Genomic DNA, 22,550 nt, shown 5'->3' with positions numbered 1-22,550 from the left:
TTTGGCCACACCAAGCGGGGCTCAAAGGTTACTTCTGGCTCTGCACTCCGAAATTGCCCCTGGCAGGCTGGGGAACCATATGGGATGCTAGGAATCTAACCTAGTCCTTCCTGGGTCAGCCGCATGCAAGGCAGTTCTGAGCACTACCAAATATGGTCCCAAAGCTTAAATTTAAATAAAAATAAATTTAAGTTAAAAAAAATTAAATGCAGGCGCTGGAGCGGTAGTACAGTAGGAAGGGTATTTGCTTTTTTTTTTTTTTTTTTTTTGGTTTTTGGGCCACACCCCTTGACGCTCAGGGGTTACTCCTGGCTATGCGCTCAGAAGTTGCTCCTGGCTTGGGGGACCATATGGGACGCCGGGGGATCGAACCGTGGTCCGTCCAAGGCTAGCGCAGGCAAGATAGGCACCTTACCTCTAGCACCACCGCCCGGCCCCAGGGTATTTGCTTTATATGCAACCAGCTCAGGTTAGATCCTCAATATCCTATAGGTCTCCTGAGCCTGCCAGAAGTGATTTCTGAGTCCAGAGCCAGAAGTAACCCTGATAGCCACTAGGTGTAACCCCAAAACAAAAAACAAAACAAAAATTTTAAATAGAGGGGCTGAAGAGATAGTACAGTAGGGAAGGCCCTTGTCTTGCACAGAGCTGAGTTCCTTCCCCAGCATTTCATAGGATCTTCAGAGCCTTCTAGGAATGAACCCTGAACACAATGCCAGAAGTAAGCCTTGAGCACTGTCAAGTGTGGCCCCAAACCAATAATATAATAAAATTTTAAATAAAAAAGTAGCCCCTAGAAAAGTTTGGTATTTTTCTAGCAATGTTCACTACCTGTATTCCTTACTCTAGAAAGTTCTAAGATTTACAATTTTATTTCCAGGACACATACATTGGCCTGAAATCTACTTCAGAAACCAGAAACTCACACCTAAGCCCCTTCTTTACAAATTCTTTAAAACTTTATTTAAACACCATGCTTTACAAAATTGTTCATAATACAGTTGTTTGGGGGCATTCATCGTTTCAGCACCAATTCTAGTGTAATCTTCCCTCCACCTGTGTCTCTCAGGTTTTCACCCCCTTCCAAGACTGTCCCCTTAGCAGGCATAAATAATTTATTTTATAGTGCTTGTTACAATAAAATGGTAAGTGGAATTATTGAGAAATAATTTGGTGAAAGAAAATTTGTGAAAATGTTATATCTCACAATGGTGTTATTAAAGTCATTATCTGAGGATTTATTGAGCTGTTTGTTGCTAGTTGAGTATTCTGTGTTATTGTTTTGCTTATTGAGCTTATTGGACTTCTATGTTCTTCCCCATCTAATTTGCTGTGTTCCTGCTGGGCTGTCAGTATTGTAGATGGTGTCACATGGCTGCATATGCAGTCATGCTCTCGAGGAGCTCCAGGCTCTATAGAACTGAGACAATTCCCTGATCCTGAGGGGGCTCCAAAGTTTTAGCTAAAAGGCTTGAATACCTGGGAATTTCATCATCTTAACTTGGCATCTCTTTCAAGATTAATTGTGAAACTGTGAAGCTGGACTGTCTACATGGCAGTGGCTGTATGATGTGGGCGTGACTGCTGGGGCTCCCAGCAGTACAGAATATGGGAGCGAGAGTCTGCCTGCCCCTACTTCAAGAAGGCCCCAGAGTTTTCAGCCCAAGTACCAATGTACCTAGGAGTTTCATGGGCTTGGCGTCTCTTTGAAGATTAATCATGAAGCTGTGAGTCTGGGCTGTGTATACCTTCTGCAGATGTGACTGCAACTGCTTGACCACCAACAGAGTAGTGTCTTGGTGAACTGCCCTTATGAGGGGGCCCCAAGATTTTCAGTTTACTGGATGTTTCATTTGGCATGCTTGGTGTCTCTTAGGAAGATTGGTCTTATACTTACCTGGTAGGGGAGATACCATGATCACGAAGATGGTTTCCCCAGGGCGAGGTTTATTCATTGCACTCCAGGTGTGCTGACCCCTGCGATTTCCTCAAATGTGGGAAACTCGACTGCATAATTTGTGGTAGTGGGGGGACTGTGTTCGCGCTCTCCCCTAAAGAAGAAAAATAAGATTAGTCTTGTTCAAAGGAAACAGTGACTAGAATACAAAGGCTGTCCATGGAATGGGAAAAACTATTCACCCAATACCCATTTGATAATGAGTTAATATCTAAGATATACAAAGTACTGGGAGAACTTAACAAGAAAACAATCTAACCCTATCTAAAATTGGGGAAAAATAATAAACAGATGTTTTCTCAAAGAAGAAATACAGATGGCCAAAAAGCTCATGAAAAAAGGTTCCACATCACTAATCATCAAAGAGATGCAAATCAAAACAACAAATAAGGTATCATCTCAAACTTCAGCGAATACACACATCACAAATAACAAGAAGAACCAGTGCTGGTGTGGATTCTCATTCACTGCTGCTAGGAATGCTGTCTAGTCTAGCCTTGCTGGAAAACAATATGAATATTCCTCAAAAAACTGGAAATTGAGCTTCCTTATGATCCAGCAATTCCACTTCTTGGGATATACCCATGGAACACAAAAACACAAAAAATGCTCTCTGCACACCTATATTCTTCGCAGCACTATTTACAATAGCCAGAATCTGGAAGCAACCGAGGAGCCCAACAACATATGAGTAGCTAAAGAAACTATAATATATCTATACAATGGAATACTATGTAGCCAATAGAAAAAATGAAGTTATAAAATTTCTTATACGTGGATGGACATAGAGATTATTATACTGAATGAGTCAGAAGGAAATGGATGGATAAACATAAAATAGTCTCATTCATCTGTGGGATATACAAAAAATAAAAGATAATGTGGTGATGATATCCAGAGACAATAGAGATGAGGATTAGAAGAACCAGTCCATGGTAGGAAGCTTGCCACAAAAAGTGAAGGATGCAGCTAGAGAAGGGTCTACTATGAAAGTGGTAGTTAGAACTGATTACTCTGGACAAGAACTGAGTGCTGAAAAGGGATAAAGTGACATTCATGGCACCCCTTCATTAACAGTGCTGCAAACCACAGTGTCAAAAAGAGAAAAGAGAGAGAGTGTGTGTGTGTGTGTGTGTGTGTGTGTGTGCGTGTGTGTGTGTGCGTGCGTGTGTGTGTGTGTGTGTGTGTGTGTGTGTGTGTGTGTGTGTGTGTAAAGTAAAATCCCTGCCCCAAAGGGAAGAGAGCATCAGGGAAGGTGAGAGGAAACTGGGAACATTGGTGGTGAGAAACGAACACTGGTGAAGGATGTTGTACATTGTATGACTGTAATTCAATCACGAACACCTTTATCTTTGGAAAAATAAACTGTGTTATGAATAATCTTGCAACTGTGGTATTTAAATTGAAAAAAAAAAAAAAGGAAAAACTCCCAGAGGGGAACAACTATAACCCCTTGAAATGCTTTAAAAAGAGACATTAGTTGTGAAACAGTCATTTATCACATCCAAAATCCTTCTCTAAAATTTTTCTCATGTTGAATTGTTTTGTATTTCAAATTTCAGAGCCACTATTTTTGTACATGTCTTCTCTCCAATGGCAGGAAATGTCTTTTTTTTGGCTTTATTATGCACATAACTTGGTGGCAGGAGCTGCCTGACTCTGCCACTGTCCCCACTGTGCTCCTGGTGCAAATTATTCATTCCCATGTCAGTTTGTCTGCCCAGCGTGCAGCAGACTGAGCACCAGCTCTTCATCTTGCTTCACAAGCTTCCCCAGTGTTCCATGAATAGCAAAAATTGCAATACTTTTGAGTCAAGTCAATGCCCTGGACCTGGAAAGCCAATGTAGCTTGGGATGTCTCTGAGCTTTGGTGTGTGCCTCCAGGCAATAGGGAGCATGCACCTCATCTCAGAACAGGAGCATGAGAGTTATGAAAAAAGCAGATGTCAAGTAGGAACATTTGCCTGGTCTTGTAACTGTTAGAGAAATCCTTCTTCCTCTCTGCATATAGCCATACAAATGAGACCAGAGAAAGGAGATGCTGAATCATATCTCACCTAAACTAGTTCCTAGAGAACTGGTTGACTGTACCAGAAAAGTAAACAAGGGATCAAAGCTTGCTTCAGTCAGGTTTCTCCTCCCTGCCTGTTTAATTACTAGCAAACTGTCTTTTATGAGCATCTTTTAGTGAAGTTAGAGTTCATTGTTACCAACCACTGTGTGTGCAGAATAGATTTGTATTGAGAAGTGCTATTTCTCACTGACCACTCCAGAGAGTTGCTAGCCCCTCTTGTGAGCATTACTATCTGCATACAGCTAGTCGAGCCTGCTGCAAAACCATCTTCTTGATATACCATCGTGAAATTCCCTGGATGGAACCTCATGGAAACCCCTTCTCTCCCTCCCCATCCCGCATTCTTCTTCTTTTCATTTGTCTCCAGGGTGACTCCTGCAAGGAGAAATTTTAATTGTTCTCTGCCAAGGTTTGAAAGGGCACTTGCATGTCTAATAACTTGTCTTCCATGCTGAAGGGGGTGATGGATGAGATGCATTACAGTGGTATTTCCTTCCTGTATCATGTTGCCCAGAAACCCTGTTCTTAAGATGGGCAGGGTCAAGAGGCTAGAGACCTTGAGAAATATAGATGTCATCCAGATTTCAGAGAATGAAGGTGCAAGACAGGGGAGCATGGGAGAAAAACAGAATGAGCCACCTGGTTGGTATTTGGTCCCTTTTCTGAAGCATCTTTGCTCTGTGACTTTAGGCCAGTGCCTTGTTAGGGATCTCTGGCCCTCAGCTAGATCCCTGGGAACAGGAGTATGTTGGGTTACTGATCCCACTCCCTAATCAATAATTGTACTCCACCCCTATGGTATGATCTGGTGATAGTATATTGGGTTATTCCTTACTCAGTATTCTTCTCCCACCCTATGGTAGGACCTGATTCTTGTCAATAAAAGCATGGGTCTGAGAAGGGCAGGGGCTCATTCTTCAGGCTTCTTCCACTGAGCTGCGCTTCTTCTTAGAAGCAAAAAGCTCAAGTGGTTTGAATTTCTTGCTTGAGCAATGGGTTTCCTGAACCCATTCTCGTACCTCTTCACTGTGTGAATTATTTCCTGTGGATCTTTACAAATGGAACTGTAGTTGGACAGAGGAATGGGAACTCGGTGAGAATCAAACCTCAACCAATCTCCTAGAGAACGTGACCCTTCAGGAGTATATTAATACCTTCTTCCTGAAAACTCTGAGGGGTGAATAAGGGTCAAAAAGCACTCTAGCCACCATATCTGCATGGGATCAAGACTCCATAGATGAAAATATCCCCTTTGCTTCTGGGACTTCCCTTCTGCAATATTTGCAGAAGATGTTTTTCAGATTGGCATCCAGGAACTAGATCCTAGATCTGGAACTAGATCTTGGCATCAGGAACAGTAAACTAGAGCCTACTATGCATACCAGAGGCTGGGGTGAATACATCTTCCCTGACTCTCAGGGAGATGAAGCCCTACTAGCCCTTGAGAAAGGCTATGAAATACCTAAATCCTCCGGTCAAAATCAGAACAGAGAAAATTCCAGAAAGCAACAGAGAAAACCTGTGTCCAAAACTCAAGTTTAGATATAAGAACCCCAGTACCTGAACAATGGATTCCTCCTCTCCCTTCTCATGAAGATGCAGAGTCCATGAAGATGCCAGAGTCTCATGAAGAAGAGTCTCATGAAGATGCCAAAAAGATGCAGAGTCCCATTCAAAGATGGGGAACTTGGGTCCTAAGCGATAAAAAGTGGGTAGGGTGTTTGTTTTGCACATGGGTTACCCAGTTTCAATCCCCAGCATCCCATATGGTCCCCTGAGTCCACTAAGAGTAACTGCTGAGCACAGAGTCAGAAAGTAACCTCAGAGCACTATCAGGTATTGCCCCCAAACAAATAAACAACAACAAAAGATTTGGGACCCAATGACCATTTCTCAGCCTTTTTGCTCCATCACTGGTGCCTCCTTCACCTGCTACAAAGCCTTGCTCTGCCCTATCCCTGAGCTGAGACAGGAAAGTGGATGATGGTCCCTGATGTGTTAAGAGAATAGATATCAGGTAGAACTTGCTGTGTCCCAGGGTGCTTTGGTAAACGCCTACTAATGACTGGTTACTGGGGTGCCTTCCTCCCACAGACCACGAGACTAGGTAAAACAGCACTATTGGGGCCCTCTTCCTTCTTCTGGTGTCTGTTAAAGTGGACTAAAGAAGAAAATCTAGGCCAGATGCAATCTGCTGCCCAGAGCAAAGGGTCACTGAGACCCAAAATGGGAGGTAAAGAGGAGAAAGTAGGCATATTGGACAGGTTGGAGACTGGCATAAGGGCAACACAGCTGTAGACACATGAATCCTGTGGAACTGATGATACCTGTGTAGCACCCAGGTGCAGTGACCAGGTGGGGGGCATTAAACTGGAGCTAGTATGGTTAAGTAATTCCCATTGCAGAAACCAAAAGCCTCAAAATGCCTTGTTCCAGTCTTATAGCTCTGCAGCAGACCATGAAACACTTTAGCTTCCAATTAGTCTTTGCTTACCTGGAGATGCTCAGGGGTTACTCCTGTCTGCATTCAGGACTCACTTCTGAGGATGCTGAGGACTATATGGGATGCCCAGGATTGGACCTGGGTCAACCTCATGCAAGGCTGACCTATGCACTGTGCTGTCTCTTCGCCCCCAGATTCTAATTCTTAAACCACTCCAGGTCATTGACTTCCAACTCTGCCCACAGAACAACTAACTCTCTTCAAAGCATAACTTATTTTTTTGGGCGGGGAAGGGAATTAGGCCACATCTGGCAGTGTTCAGATACTACTTCTGGATCTGCACTCAGCAATCAATATGGAATATTGGGAATCGAACCCAGGTCAGCCACATTCAAGGTAAATACCCTACCCACTATACTACTGCTCTGGCTCTGGAATATTCTTCTGAACCCACAGCTGCAACTAGCCCCACATTTGGCTCTGACTTTGTCTCTCAAGACTTTGGTTTCATGCGGGTCACTACACTCTCACTCCTTTGCCTCTCCTCTTGGCTCTCATGCTCAGCTCTTACTTGATGGTAGAATGACAAATCCACTCTCCCACAGACATCCCAGCCTTCCTCCCACCTCAGACTCTGCAGGGGATGCAGCTGGAAAAAAAACTCTTTGCCAGGCAGGTGGTACAAATTCTCAAATTTTTCTCTGTTCCTCTGCCATTTAGCTGAGTAGAACTAAGCTGCAGTGCTACATTGATTAGATTTTCAAAAAATACTCAGAGTCTGTCTTTAACAGGTCACCCCTATCATCATCCAAACCTCTGGATGATTGGGGCTGGAGAGAGAGAGAGGAGAGAGAGAGAAAAGAGAAAGAAGAGTGTGTAAGCACTGGTCTTGCATGTGCAGACCCTGATTAGATCCCTAACTATGGTACCATCTGGTCCCCAAACACTGACCAGCACAATAAATAGAAAACACCTTCCTGCTTTCTAGCTTCTTGTCCCATTCCATTTCCTCTCTCCATGCTTCCCAAATTGTTCTCCCCCCCCACCATGTTCTTCAACCTTCTCTCAAATGGCTCCATTCTCTTCCCCTTGTGTTTTCACCTCATCTCTCCTTCACCTTTGTCTCCATAACTTCTCCTCACTGTCATTCCTGATTTCCTTCCTTCCTGTCTCTGCCTTTCCTTGCCACCATTTCAAGGACTGTCCAGTGGTAAGGAAGTTCCTCCAGGCTGCTTACTCTGAGTCCATGAATGAGTAGATTTTTCTTTTTGGGTCTTTTGGGCAACATCCAGCAAGGGACTGCTCCTGGCTGGCTAAGGAGGACCATATGGGATGCTGAAGATTGGACCTAGATTGGCTGTATGCAAGGCAAACACCCTCCCTACTGCCTATCATTCCAGCACCGACAACATTTTTCTTGACTCCTATTTCTTTTGATGAGTGTGACACTGCACCTTAACCTGCATTCTCAGTGCCCTGTCCTATCTTTGGCATATGTCCTTGTTCAGGACCTCCTGTAGAGTGCTATTGTTCTGATTTTCAGTTAAACAAAAATGCTAATACATAGATTCACCCCGTCTGCACTCAGATCTTTATTCCTCCACCCATCTTTAGTGGCATCTCAAACACAACATGTTCAAATTGTGTGTATTAGTGGTATGACATGGTAAAATATAGAATGCACCCTGATTCTTTTTTTTTTTTTTTTTTTTGGGCCACACCCGGCAGTGCTCAGGGGTTACTCCTGGCTGTCTGCTCAGAAATAGCTCCTGGCAGGCACGGGGGACCATATGGGACACCGGGATTTGAACCAATCACCTTTGGTCCTGGATAGGCTGCTTGCAAGGCAAATGCCGCTGTGCTATCTCTCTGGGCCCTGCACCCTGATTCTTACCTGTCACAGCCAATACATCTCCTGGTCTGACTATCTAGTCTGTGTATCCCCATATGTCTTTTGATAATTCGGACATCCTAGCATCTTCCCCAAGTAACTCCCCTCCACCAGTCCTCTTCTCTTGGCTCTTTTGTGACAGTTGGTCTGTATATTTATCCTCCACACTAGAGAAAAAATTCTACAGCATGACTAAATTTCCTCCTTAAGCCAACAAACTTTGATTGCCCACAATCTGTGTTTCCCAGAGATTTTTTTTAATACCAGCTTGTCAGAATGTAAAAAATAATTGTGGCCAAGTCAATAAATAGATATAATTGTTTTACTTGCTGGTCATTTCAATTGTGTGTTTCTATTACTGTAAACAGTATCTCTATAACATAACCCAAACTTTTGGGGGCCACACATCGCAGTGTCCAAAATTTACTCCTGGCTCTTTGCTCAGGGATCACTCCTAATAGGGGATCCTGATAAGGGATCCTGATAGGGATCACTCAGGGGGAGCATATGGGATACTGTGGATGGAACTTAGGTTGGTTGCATGCAAGGTAAGCACCTTCCCCACTGTACTATCTCTCCAGCCCCACATTACCAAAACTTTTGAGGCCTCAAGACTTTTTTCCAAAAGAGACAATCACAGGATCTATTTGTTAACATAAAGTCAGATCTCCAGAAGTGGTCTCCGAATTCTTCTGAAATCCAGGGGCTGTCCCGGCTGCCCCGTCAGCCCCTTCCCCCAGCTGTTCAAAAAAAGTAGAAACACATAACCCCACCTACCCTTCTTGCCTTTCAGCATCCCTGCTCAGGGCTTTGTCTGAACTATTCTCCCAGCCTGTATACACTGAACTAATGATTAACATTCCTCATTGCCACATCGCTACCACCTTCTCAGGGACACCAGAATTATTCAATGTGTACAGTGGAGAAGAGGGTCTTACCCTGGCATCTGGAAGAGAATTAGAGTCACCTTATGCCCCATTAATCACAGGGAGACACAGAGGGTGTCTATTAAGTTGTTAAGATGTGCCTGAGCCCTCTCTAAAGTTGCTTAAATGATGGAATGAATGTTTAAAGGAAGATTCTTTTTCTCTGATATGGATAGAAAGAGCCAAGATTCCCAACATCCATACACAAACCCATCCCTCATATTAGATAGGACAAAGTATATTTATATTGTAAAGGGCAAATTCTTTTTTTATAAAAATTTAATTTACTTGATTTAAAGAGCACGTAGCACATAATTAACATAGTTGATCATAAACATTTGTTTCCAGTTAAGTGGAAGAGAAGTTATTTAAAAAGAAAAATAAGAGAAAAAAAAAAAGTATAGCAACAAGCAAATTTGTGAAAATTACTGTATTTCCAATGAGGTGATTAAGTCATTGTCAGAAGGTTTAGTAAATTCTTGTTGCTCGTTGACTATTCTGCTACTTCATTTGTTTCTGAATATTAGATGGCTTCAGATACACATTCGCATCTAAATTGGTGTACCTACAGGATGATAGAATTAGACAAAAATAGAGTGGTCACGTGGCTGTGTGAGTCAGAAATTCCAAGGACTATTGCTAAAACTGTGACTTTTATGGGGTGTGGTTTTGGCTGCCAGGTCATCTGGAAATACAAGAAGGTAGGAGAAGGGTGTCTGCACTCACCCCCCAAAAATTGTCCTGGTGATATCAATACGACAAAGGCCTAAGAGATATCTTTGAGGGCTTGACTCCTATTGGTCAAAGAGCAAGGCAAATGAAATCAGAAATAAACAAGTCTCACTCAAATTAAAAGCTTCTGCACAATCAAAACTAAGTCAGCCAAACTTATTAAAATGAAAATACAAGGGGGCTGTAAATATAGACCAGGTGCTACTGATGCCACTTTGCAGGTGGTTGACCCAGATTTGATTCTCAGCACCACACATGGTCCCTCAAGTTCCGCTAGAAGTGAAATCTCAATGTAGAGCCAAGAGTAAATCCTGAGCACTCTTGTGTGGTCCAAAAATCTTTTATTTTTAATTTTTATATAAAAAATAAGCTATGAAGAAAATGAGAAATCACCTCATGCCTGTGAAAATGGCTGTTAGCCAAGAGACGAGAAACAGGTGCTAGAGAGAAAGTGGAGCTAAGGGAACTTGTCTGGGAATGAAGAGCATAAACAGCAAAGGAAATTAAGAGTCGCTGGCCCCAGGCAAGCCTAAGGCTCATGTGCAGAAAGACCATTGGTGCGCTGTGCATATGGTCTGCTCATGCATACTGTTCTCTGACAGGGCATCATACTATTTCACGTATGTTGGTGCCTCTGAATGGCAGCAGCACTACCCGACATTGCTTAGGGTGGGGCATGCCTGGGGCTCTGAGTTCTGCATTGTGACAGCACCTCCTAGGGTGAAGAATTGAGGACAGGGACTCTGCTGTTTGCTTGACTGGGCAGAGGGGAGCACAGTAATCTAGTGGGGAAGAAACCTAGCTAGGTCCCTATAGGGCCTGGGTAAGATTATTCCCTGTGAAGCCCCCATATTGCAGAGAGATCCATATTCTTTATGGAAGTGATGAAGAGATGTTAATGATTTTCATTAAAATCATATTTAAGAAGAAAATTGAGGGGCCAAGATAATAAAACAGCAAGTGGGAGACTTGCTTTGCAACATGGTCAACCCAGGTTTGACACCCAATATCCCATAAGATTCCCCGAGCACTGCCAGGTGTAATTACTGAGCACAGAGCCAGGTGTAACCTTTGAGCATCACTGGGTGTGGCTCAAAAATCAAAACCAAAAAAAATGAAAATTTTGGGTGCAGCAGTGATTTCTCATATTTCCCCTTGGCCCAACATTAGACCAGGTCTTAAAAAAAAAAAAAAAAAAAACCAGCAGCCTTGAAAATGAGTACATCACCATAGAACCATAGAAAGGTTTTGGACTTCCCAATGGAATTTCCCAGTCCCCAAGTACTTTCTAATCCCTGAGTATGTCCCAATAGAAAGACTGAGTACTTCTCACTCCCCAAGAATGCCTCCAATAGAACAATTGGGTGGTTCTCAATTCCCAAGTAGAAGATTTTCCTGGAAGCAGTTTAGACATTATTTCTCTGTCTTCTGGTGCTCAGGATCCAAGAAAACAGGAGCCTGTCTAAGGAAGCCCACACATAGGGGGAGTATTGGGAACAAATTAGACAAAAACTCTCCATCTGGCATAATCTAATACATCAGCAAGGTGGCTTAAGGGTTGCCCTGGGGCAGGACTTGCTCCAGGGATCAAATTAGAAAAATGCCGTGACCTTCTCTAACAGCTCCCAGCAATCTGGGGTGAGAAAAAGCCAGCAGGACAGCACCTGAAATCAGAATGAGGAAAAATCAGCAAATATTTATCCCGAATCTTCCAGAATTGTATTTTTGTCATCGAGGTTATTCTCATAATGAGTGTGCTTAATTTTAACAGATCATAGTCTTGTACAGATGAATCTGCACACTACTTGGGCACTACCATAAATCAGGAGGCCAAAATAAGATCTCAGTGAGGCCGTGAGAAGCTTTATAAGAGTTCATTATGGAACATTACGTGGCTTGGTAACATCAAGCAGGATTAGACCACAGTGTGGAAGAGGGAAGGGAGAAAACGCTGTGGTGAGTAGACAAACCAGAGGCAGAGAAGGGAAGAGTAGTATGGGTTGAAAAGGAAAGATCGTCTTGGGTGTTAGGATTCCTTGTGAACATTTCCAGATCAAGTCCCTTTACCCAGTTGTAAGCTTACTACTAGTCAACTCTTTAAACTCAAGAGCAGAATCATAATCTGTTTTTTCTTTTGGTTTTGGGCCACACACAGCAGCACTAGTGTTTACTCCTTGCTCTGCACTCAGAAATCGTTCCTGGCAGGCTCAGGGACCATATGGGATGCTGAAGATCAAACCTGGGTCAGCTGTGTACAAGGCAAATGCCTTCCCCACTGTGCTATGTCTCCTGGCCCCAAATGTCATATTCTCGAATGGCTCCTGCAAATGCTACTTTTGTGTGTGTGTGTGTGTGTGTGTGTGTGTGTTCTCATAATGAAGAGAAAAATCCTTAGTTATCGGGACACAAATCACAGGTCTGTTTAGTTTCTGAATTGGACTCCCAATATCCCATATGGTCCTCCGAGTACTGCCAGGAGTAAACTTTGTGTATTACTGGATGTGCCTCAATCTCAGGATGGGTCCATCCTGAGAAAGGTCATAGATTACACAGATTGCATAAAAATAGTCTTGCATTAATTCATATCTGCTCTCCTCAAAAAAAAGGGGGGGAGAAAAACGCAAATGAATAAAGTGGCTGTTTTTCTTCCACTTTATCAAGCTGTCAAAATTAATGAATTTTCTTTGAGGCGCACTCTGTCAGTTATCCAGTTACTCTGCATAATGGTAATGTGCTTAAACCTGGGATTAGCAATACAGTGTGATCTTGCTCATTGTCTCTAGCTGATGTTCAGTGTTGGTTGGGTGGTTTGTACAGTGTAAGCTGGTATTTAGCCATTGACATACACAGGGCACTCCCTGGTGGCAACATTCACTGCACTTGCCTTCTCTTCATCTAATACTGGAGGGATGAGTACCCAAGGGGTTGTGGTTGGGCAAGTTTGCATGAGCTCCTGAATGACAGAGTGGATACTAAGGTACTGTTGGCCGCACTAAGGAGAGAGGGGGCTGAGAAAAGAGCGGTGAGGAAGAGAGAAAGTATGTGAGAGAGAGGAGAGAGAGAGAGAGAGAGAGGAGAGAGAGGAAAGAGAGAGAAGAGAGAGAGAGAGAAGAGAGAGAGAGAGGAGAGAGAGAGAGTGCGCCCCCAAAGTACTTGGGGCTTCTGATTTCCTTTGAGGTGGGCATTTTAGCCATTGCCTTAAAATTTACTTAAGAAAATGCCTCTAATATAGGTTTTCCCACACCTAGGAAGGTATTTTCCCATTTCCCTGCTTAATCCATGATGGTTAATTGGATTGATATTTTTTTCTTTTTTTCAGTGAATGGAAGGTGGATGGAGCAGAAAATGCAGCACAAAAGAAAGAATCGTAGAAGAACAACAGCAGGAAGAAAACAATATTGATAGTAGACAAGCAGGAAACCTTGGGCCACCCCCCCCCACAATCCTGGTCCCAGGTTCTTTATTAACCAGAAATTAACACTGTCCAGTTGGGGCTCTTCCTGGAACCACCCTTGCCTGGGATTCGCTTAAGCAACAGTCTTGATTCTGCAGAAGATTCCCCAGAAAAGGGGAATCATTCTAACACTCAGTCTGCTGTTTGGGGATAATTTCCTGACCACAAAGATTAGCTAGTGTTTATGCTCTTAAAGGGGTCCAGCAGAGCTGGAGGTCACACATCACCCACACAGGGTCCTGAGACATCTCTGATTTTGTTGACAAAGATGAACCACAAGAATCGATCAAATGCCTCCAGAGAAATTGGCATCTGGGAGGCAGAGAGAACGTGCCTCACTGTGTGTGTGAACATGTGCAACGAGTGTTGGAAGGCCAGTGTTTGTTTTGTGGGTGGGTAGTGTTGGTTGGTTGGTTGGTTGGTTGGTTGGTTGGATGGTCGGTTTGAAGCCACACCCAGCAATGCTTGAGGGTTACTCCAGTCTCTGATTTCAGAAATCACTCCTGGAAGGCTCAGGGACCACATGGGATGCTGGCAGGGATCAAACCCAGGTCAGCTGTGTGCAATAATATGCCCTATCTGCTGTACTAGTGCTCCAGTTCTCCTTCCTTTTGTTGACCAGTGTGTCTTTTATCTCACAGCACTTCTCAGTGTAGACAAGCCACATTGGGGAACTCAACTCCACAAGTGCATCTGACTATATTTTACACAGCAAGATCTGTGAAAGATAAGCAGACCGCAGCTCCCAGCAATGCAAACTAGCACAGCACACGGAACTGGAAAACAGGACAGAAACATTGTGCCTTGCACACAGCTGACCCAGTTTGAGTCTCCTGAGCCTCACCAGGAGTGATCCCTGAGCTCAGAGCCAGGAGCAAGCACCTGGTGTGGCCAAACCAACAAAACCAAAATAAAATAAAACAAACACAGCACAACCTAGGAGTCAGAGAGCAAAGTAGATTTAGACTTGAGATGTTCCTCCTGATTGTGGAAGGGACCATTTCACAAAGTGCAGAATGAGGCTGGGGTTTAGAGATAGAGCACACACATTGCATGTGGGGTTCCCTGGGTTCCACTTGTTAAAAAAAAAAAAAAGCCAAATGAGCACTGGAGTGTCTATTAACATATGCTTATCCAGTTAGAGGCCAGCATAGAAGAATACAAAGGTCCAAAGCAAGCAGATATGAGTTGACATTTTGATCGCATAGATGAGCTAAAGCCAGCGCTCTCCTCTCTAGAACATTCTCTCCAAGAACTCCCAAAACCCTGAAGTGAGAGTGTGATTAGAGTATGTGGTGGCCTGTGAAAGGTGCTGCCTCTAATTCTTCATCATGACAGTTATTGGAGTCTCTGCCAGAATGTTGGTGTTTTTCCAGAACATTCTATTGGGTGAAACCAGGAAGGAATAAAGATCCAGGAAGGCTAAATAAACATCTGTGAAGGGTATTTCTCTCTAAGAAAGGCCTGAAAGGGAAAAGAAGAGGGTGGAGGGCTCTGAGCTCTGGCTGAAACTCCAGTGGGAAGCTCCTGTTTCTGTCCTGACTCAGGATTTTCTCAGGAGCTCAGGGATGTGGTTCTGAGAGCTTTGTAAGACATATTCGAGTCGGAATTTTCACTCTCAGCAGAATTGTTCCAACTACATATTTCACCCTGCTCCAGAAACAGAGATTTCCATGCTCCTTTTTCAACCCTCTGTTGGTTCTACGAAAGTTAGTCACACATTTAAAGTGTAGTTTGAGTTTTTTTTATTCCCACAGAAAATCAATCATGGTGAAGCCAGAGTGATAGCACAGTGAGTAGGGCATTTACCTTGTACACAGCTGACCTGGGTTCGGTCCCCGGCATCTTATAGGGTCCCCTGAGCCTTCCAGGAACTATTTCTAAGCACGAAGCCAGGAGTAACCCTTGAGCACCACCAGATGTGCTCCCTTCCCCCCCCCCCCAAAAAAAAAGAAAAAAATCAATCACGGAGCTAGAGCAATAGTATAGTAGAAAAGGTGTTTGTTTTGCATGTGACTGGCCAGGGTTCAATTGTTGGCTTCCCATATGGTCCCTCTGCATTGACATGAGAAATTCTCTAGAGCAGAGCCAGGAGTTACTCCTGAGCACTTCCGGGTATGGCCCCCAAAAGAAAAAAAAAAGCCAATCAATAGATTTATCCATGGTAGGAGAGGATACTGAGCATTTAATTTAGAGCCTAATAATATGTGAGACATGGAGCTACAGCCCCTCTAGGCCTATTCAGGGGCTACTTAGCTCTGTCCCTCGAGGTCAGGCTGTCTGGGCCTCTCTTTTATGGTGTATGTATATACCTGTTTGTGTCTACATGTGTGTCTCTGTATGTAATATATCTGTATATTTGTGTGTTTCATATCTGTGTGTTTGTGTATGTATACCTGTTTGTATCTCTGTGTGTCATATTTGTGTGTTTGTGTTGTAATATCTGTATTTGTCCCTGGGTGTCTCCTTTCTGTGTGTTTGTGTGTGTCTCTGTGTGTGATCTTGTGTGTCTGTGTCTCCAACTCTCTGTCTCTGGGCAGCTGTGTGTGTGTGTGTGTCTGTCTGTCTGTCTGTCTGCCTGCCTGCCTGCCTGCTGTGTGTTGCTCCCACTTTTTTTTTCTGTGGCTTCCTCTGAAAAGCTGCATTTCCGAGGATGTGGGTTGAATTGGAGATAGTGATGGAGGGACAGGCTCGCCACATTTCTGGGGGACAGAACTGACCTGCTAATCTTTCCTAGTAATCAGTCTGAGTGTCCTGTCTGTGTGTCCTGTTCTTTCTCTTTTGAATAATTTTTTTCCATATTTCCACTATTCTGCTTTGTAAATGCTGCATCTGTTTGAAAATATCTTTCTAAAATATCTTGAGTTTGAGGAAACAAAGAAACAACCATAGGTTCTGAGGCAGTGTGAGGGATGGAGGCAAGGCATGTTTCTTATTTTACTATCATTTGCTAAATTAAAAACTTTTGCTAAAATAAAAACTGTTCCTGTTTTTATTTGTGAATCTTATGCCTTCGTTAAAAAAAATTTTTCTTCCCCAAAGTCATAAAAATGTTCTATTTTCTTCTAATAGTCTTCTAATGGTGCTTCTAGCTTACCTGTCACTCACCAAAATATTGTAGAAATAAAAATATAATTTTCTGAGAGCAAAACTCAATAGGAAGCTAAGTCACATAATGAATTCCAGGAAGAAGCTTATTATTGAACTGAAAACTCCCTCTAACGGTGTCTCCCGGGATGTATCAACTGCAAAACAGAAAAAGAAAGGACAAAAATCATCTAAGACATCAAAGGAATGCATACATTTCACAAGTTTACCGAATTCATAAAACTTACAAATGAAAAGAACAAGAAAAAATACAGTATTTGAAGAAATAATGCACAGGAAAGCTTCAAGTGTTCTCTCACCCTCCCCCCAAAAAACCCACCCAAATCGCTGCCACTCCAAACTACTCTAGAGAAATCAAGGGTGACCCAGGATTTGGGGTCAGAGTCCCCCTTTCCCCATTCCCTGTCCCCCAGGTATGTGAAAAGTCTTCATAGAGAGAATCTTTCCTTTCTAGGATGTGGGGTGGGAGTGGGGAAGTGTTAACCTTATTTCCAGTCAGGATGTAAAAAGCTAACTTGTTGCATCTGTCCCAGATCAAAGTAGGTATTGTTTTACTTTGGCATTGTTCTGACACAAACTTGCATCCTCACATAAAACTCTGAGGGAAAAGACTCTGATGCAGGCCAGAATGATATAGCATAGTGAGGAGGGCGTTTGTCTTGCACGCAGCTGAACGAGGTTCAATCCCCAGCATCCCATATGGTTCCTTGAGCACCACCAGGAATAACTGATGAGTGCAGAACCAAGAGTAAGCACCAGGTGTGGCCCCAAAACAAAAACAAAAACAAAGACGACGCTGGTGAAATTGCATAGTTCAAGACATCCAGATCTGCAAAAGATTGGGTCTTGTCTGTGCTCAGGAGTGACCCCCTGGGGGTGCTCAACGGACCTTAGGGGGGTCACAGGATATGGGAGGCTTAAAATAAACTACACCACTGCAGCCCTTTGAAAGACAAGTACCTTCCCTCCAATACTATCTCTCCAGCACCTATAACTGATAAAAACTCAGCAGGTCATTCTTTCAGGGCACCTTACATGGTTTGGGGGAATCAAACCCAGATCAGCTCTGTGCAAGGAATGCTCCTAACCCCATGTTCTTTCTTTCTGGCTTCAAGAAGTAATTCCCATAGAAGACAATATCTAACTCCATGACACAGAAATATCTAACTGTATCAGAGAAATCTGAGCAACTGGAGCAGTTGAGGTATGCCCCATCTCTTCTTCCTGACTGTCCCCCTGTAGATGAAAGCTTTGCATGTCCACCCAGCACCCTGGGTGGATGGGTGAACTCCTATTATAAGGGAGAATCCTATTATAAGTCTCAGGCAGTTTTGGGAAACCCTAGGTTTGGGTCCCAGAGCTCTGAGATGTCAATTTCAGGTTCACAGTTTATACCAGGAAGGACCAAATGCCTCGATCATCCCTCTGGCTCCTCCTCACTGCAAATGCCACTGGGGTCCTTGACATCCACCCTGAAGAGTGAGAAGGTAGCCTAGAAAGCACCTGGCCCTTTGTCCCCCAGGTGTGGCTTCCAGAGGACAAGACAGCCAAGCTCTTAGGCACTGTAGGCATGGCATGGTTATGGTGGTAACAGTATACTTAGAACACAGTTTCTTGACTGTTCCCAGGGAACTGAGACCCCATATTTGGGTCTCATTGTCTGGAAGCAACGTGATACCACAACAGACTACCTCCTCCATGAGTCTTTTGAAAATAGTTGCTAATAAGTAACCTTCGGAAGTCTTTTTGTTTTGCTATTTTTCTGTTTTTGCACCTAGCACCTTCCCCTGGGCATGCAATCACTTTTGTCCTTGCTCAATAGACGTTTGTCCAGCCAAAGGTAGCTCACTCCCAAAAGAGCTCACTCCCCTACCACCCGATTTGCTGAAATTAATGTGTTCTGTGTCTCAATGATCCACAGCACCCAGGGGACAGAAGCAAAATCAAAACTGGGTCCAGGTTAGGACAAGAAAGTATTAATGAATGGTTCTATTTTTTAAAAGAGTTCAACTTGTTAGGAAGAGTACCACAAAAAGCAGGGGAGTGCAGTTGGGTAGAGCAGAGACCACTATAACAATGATCATTGGAAATGGTCACTCTGGACAAGAACTGAATCCTAAAAGGTGATAAAATGATGTGCATGGTACCCCTTCATTAACAATATTGCAAACCACATTACTTAAAAGGGGAAAAGAAGGAAGTGCAACTGAGAGAGAATGAGGGAGTGAGAGAAAATTAAAACCACTTCCACAGATACAAGCATGAGTGAGAATGGGATAGAAACTGGAGATATTGGTTGTGGGAAATGTACACTCCGAAGGGTTTTGTACATTTTATGATTGAAACTCAATCATAAAAACCTTTATAACTGTGAACAACAGCAAAACCAACAACAAAAACCAATAACAAAAACCAACTGTATTATGAACAACCTTGTAACCACTGTTTAAATACAGAAATTAAAAAGCAAAAAATATATATATTTGTATATCTCTCCAGCCCCATGTATTATAATAAAATTAATATATTATAAAAAATTTTTTAAAAAGGAGTCCAATTGAAGTTGTGAGACAGTAAAGCAGGTAAGGCAATTTATCTGGGTTTGATCCCTGCATCATATATGGTTCCCCAAGTCCCACCAAAGATGATCCCTAAGCACAGAGACAGGAGTAATCTCTGAGCATTACGAGGTATGACCAATATCCCCCTAAAAGTGTCAAAATAATTGCTTTGTAGGGACCAGAGAGATAGCTTGGAGGTACAGTACTAAAGTTGCATTTGGCCAACCCTAGTAATATATAAGGTCCTCTGAGAACTTTTAGGAGATGGCCCTGAGCAGAGCTAGGAGTAATCCTTAATACCATGCTCCACCCAAATAATTGCTTTGTGTCTCTTGGATATGAACCCTTGATTTGCTATCTGATCTAGAAAGTGAAAAGGAAACTACAAGTCACACTGACCTGAGTCCTAGGAAGGGTCAGACCCCAGCAGGAGAGGCGCCCCTTCCCATAACTCACCAGTGACCACTGCTTCCCACACAAGAAACAAACGTTCTATTTCCCATAATCCCTTGGCCATGCTCCTCTCATCATGCAGAACACTTCGTAGGCTTGACTATCTAAGGCTAGAAATGCTGGTCAGTATGGAAACACCCTCCTGTGAGAGGGGCCCCAGGACATTGGGTAAGCATAGCCAGCCCAGGGCTAAATCTTGCCCTGTCTCTTCCTCAGTGACCCCTTAGCAGACTGAGAGCTAATGAGTCTGCCATCTGTGATAGTATGCTGGGCTTAAAGCATCACTGTGTTGGATCAGTGGTTACACTGGCTTTCAGGTAGTTCTTGTCCATGCCACAAAAGGTAGTTTTATACAGGATCTGCTGTCACTTTTGTTGATATTGTTATTTGGGGGCCACACCTGGCTGTGCTCAGGGCTTAACCCTTGACTCTGTGCTCAGGGATCACACCTGGCAGGGCTCATGGGACCATATGGGGTATCAGGGATGGAATCTGAGTTGGCCTTGTGCAAGATGAGCCCTACCTGCTGTACTATCACTCTGCTTCCTGTTCCCCGGCTGTCACTTTTGACTGGATCTGAAACTTCCATATAGCATTATTACCCAGTGTCATCCAGGTTTGGAACCAAGAACCACACATAGGGAAATCACTTGGAAAGCGATCCACCCTGGATGTGAAATATGGATACCACGCGGGGCTTTGCTGGGAAGGAGACTTTGCTAAACTCCTATTTCCTCCCTCTGTTCCCAGCTCCACTGGGCCCTTACCTTGGACACTGTGTTATTGTCCTTGCACCCATAGCTCTTTCTGCAAGCTGTCGGAAACAGAGCTTTTACACAGGCAGAGAAGCACACAACTACCTTCGCCAGCCCATGATCATGATTAAAATTTGGGTTATCCTAGCAGGCTGGGGGACCACATGGGATGCCAGGAATGAACCAGGTCCCTCCCTGATCAGCGGCATGCAAGGCAAAATGCCCTACCACTGTGCTATTTCTCTGGGCCCCTGTTCATAGATTTTGTATTTACAGTAGTCCGGTCCACCAACTGTCTGAGAGTCAGTGAACTGGCTCCCTGTTTAAAAAGTTTAAGGACCACTTGAAACCAATTGGAAGAGTATTACATTTGTAACAATATTTATAATTTTAATTAATTAAAATGAGGTTTCTTCCACTTAATTAGATCTTCTTTAATTCCTTCATTAATACTTTAAAAATTTCAGAGTAAAACTTTAAGTATTAATATGTAATATTTATTTCTAAAAAGACTTATTCTTTGTCATGCTACTAAAAATCAAATTGCTTTTTTGCTAAAACTATTTAAATGCAAATATATATATAGATTTTTTTTTCTTTTTTTCATTTTTCTTGATTAATTTAATAAGACTGCTACCCATAAATTCTTTGTTTTGGTTTCTTGAAATACCTTTTTTAACTTTATGTTTGAAAAACCATCTAGCTGTATATAGAATTCTTTGTTGATATGTTTTCTTTAAACACTGAGAATATGACATGTTTCTATTGAAATTTAAGTTCTACATCTCACAGGGTCTTCCTTGTATTTGATTTAAAAGTTTTCTATTTTTAGCATTTTTATTATGCTGTATCTATTTCTTGATATTTTGAATTTATTCTACTTGAAGCTTAACATTTTTCTGTATAACATTGTTTTTTATAAAATTGAAAATATTTAAACTGTAATTCTATTAAGTACTTCCCACTCCTTACCAAAAAAAATGTGGTTTACATTTCAAAGGATGGTGAATGATGTTCTAAATCCAGTGGCCTGCAAACTAAATTTTTAGACAGGGGGCCAGTTCAGTGTCCCTCAGACCGTTGGAGGGCCAGACTCTCGTAAAAACAAAGACTATGAACAAATTCCTATGCACACTGCATATATCTTATTTTGAAGTGAAGAAACAAATTGGGAACAAATATAATATGTGGCCCGAGGGCTGTAGTTTGAGGGCCACTATCTAATCCCTAGTTGGACACAAATTCTGGGGGGCAACAAATTGCTAGCAGGAATGAGCTTGAGCAAATAGATTGGAGTCAATCTGACCTTGCTTTTCATGGTCTTCTGTTTTCTTAATGGCCTTAATGAGCAAATGCTGACGAAAAATGAAGTTAAATTGTTTTCCTCGGGTTGCTGTCATTTACAGAGCCAGTTTGATGCTGTTATACATGAGTTTTCAAATCTGTCCCTCTTAGATTCAAGGGAAAGGTGGTGGTTGTTTTTTAGAAAAGCATTTTAGGAAATAGAAGAAGGGAGAAAGAGGGAGAGAGGGAGGGAGACGGAAGAAACAGAGAAAGGGAAAGAAAGAGGGAGAGAGGAGTGTCACACACTTAAGAGAATCTAAATAGTGTGCTCAATTTGTGACGCAGGAGACTCTAGAACGGTGTGGTAGGAAAGGATTTTTGAGTGTTGTTTCTGAACCATGTTTTCATTAATGAATTCAGAGGCCAGTTTCCTCATGTTTCCCAATAGCTCTTAGAAGACCACAGCATCATCAAAGTCCTGAAAAAAATGCATGTCTTTGGGGGGGGGGGGCAAGCGGCTTGATGAGTTAACTGCATTTGGTCAAGAAAATTGGTTCTGACCCACTCAAACTTGCAGGCTCAAAGTGAGGCACCCCAGCTGAGACCCATGCTGGGTCCTATTGATCCTGAGTGTGAAGTCGCTGGTGGGGACCACCTGGAGTCCCAGGGATTTAAGAGCCAAAGAGAGGGTGGCTGGCCTTGCCACAAGCAGGGGCAGAGGCGGACACAAAAGCAAAGGCAAAGAACCAGCTGCCAGCAAAAAACAGCAGAAGGTTCCAGGGCCCAGACCCAGGCCTCCCAGCTGTATCCTTCAGCAGCAAAACAGGAGGTGCGAGACTAACTGGCTAGGGTGGAGTTGTGGGGGAGGCGGAGGGTGCCCTAAGTAGGAAAAGCTGGTTTGCATCAAACCAA

At 43.1% G+C, this 22,550-nt stretch overlaps 1 non-coding gene across 1 annotated transcript; it reads left to right on the top strand.

Annotated features, from left to right (window-relative positions):
* The first annotated feature begins 1,889 nt into the window (after positions 1-1,889).
* LOC126004599 (U1 spliceosomal RNA) lies at positions 1,890-2,054 on the top strand. Its single transcript, XR_007493869.1, has one exon. It is a non-coding gene; the product is annotated as a U1 spliceosomal RNA (small nuclear RNA).
* The last annotated feature ends 20,496 nt before the right edge of the window (positions 2,055-22,550 follow it).

Source organism: Suncus etruscus, chromosome 3, assembly GCF_024139225.1.
Source record: "Suncus etruscus isolate mSunEtr1 chromosome 3, mSunEtr1.pri.cur, whole genome shotgun sequence".
Taxonomy (NCBI): Eukaryota; Metazoa; Chordata; class Mammalia; order Eulipotyphla; family Soricidae; genus Suncus; species Suncus etruscus.
Note: the sequence above shows the minus strand (reverse complement) of the source record. Positions and strands in the feature narration are given on the sequence as shown.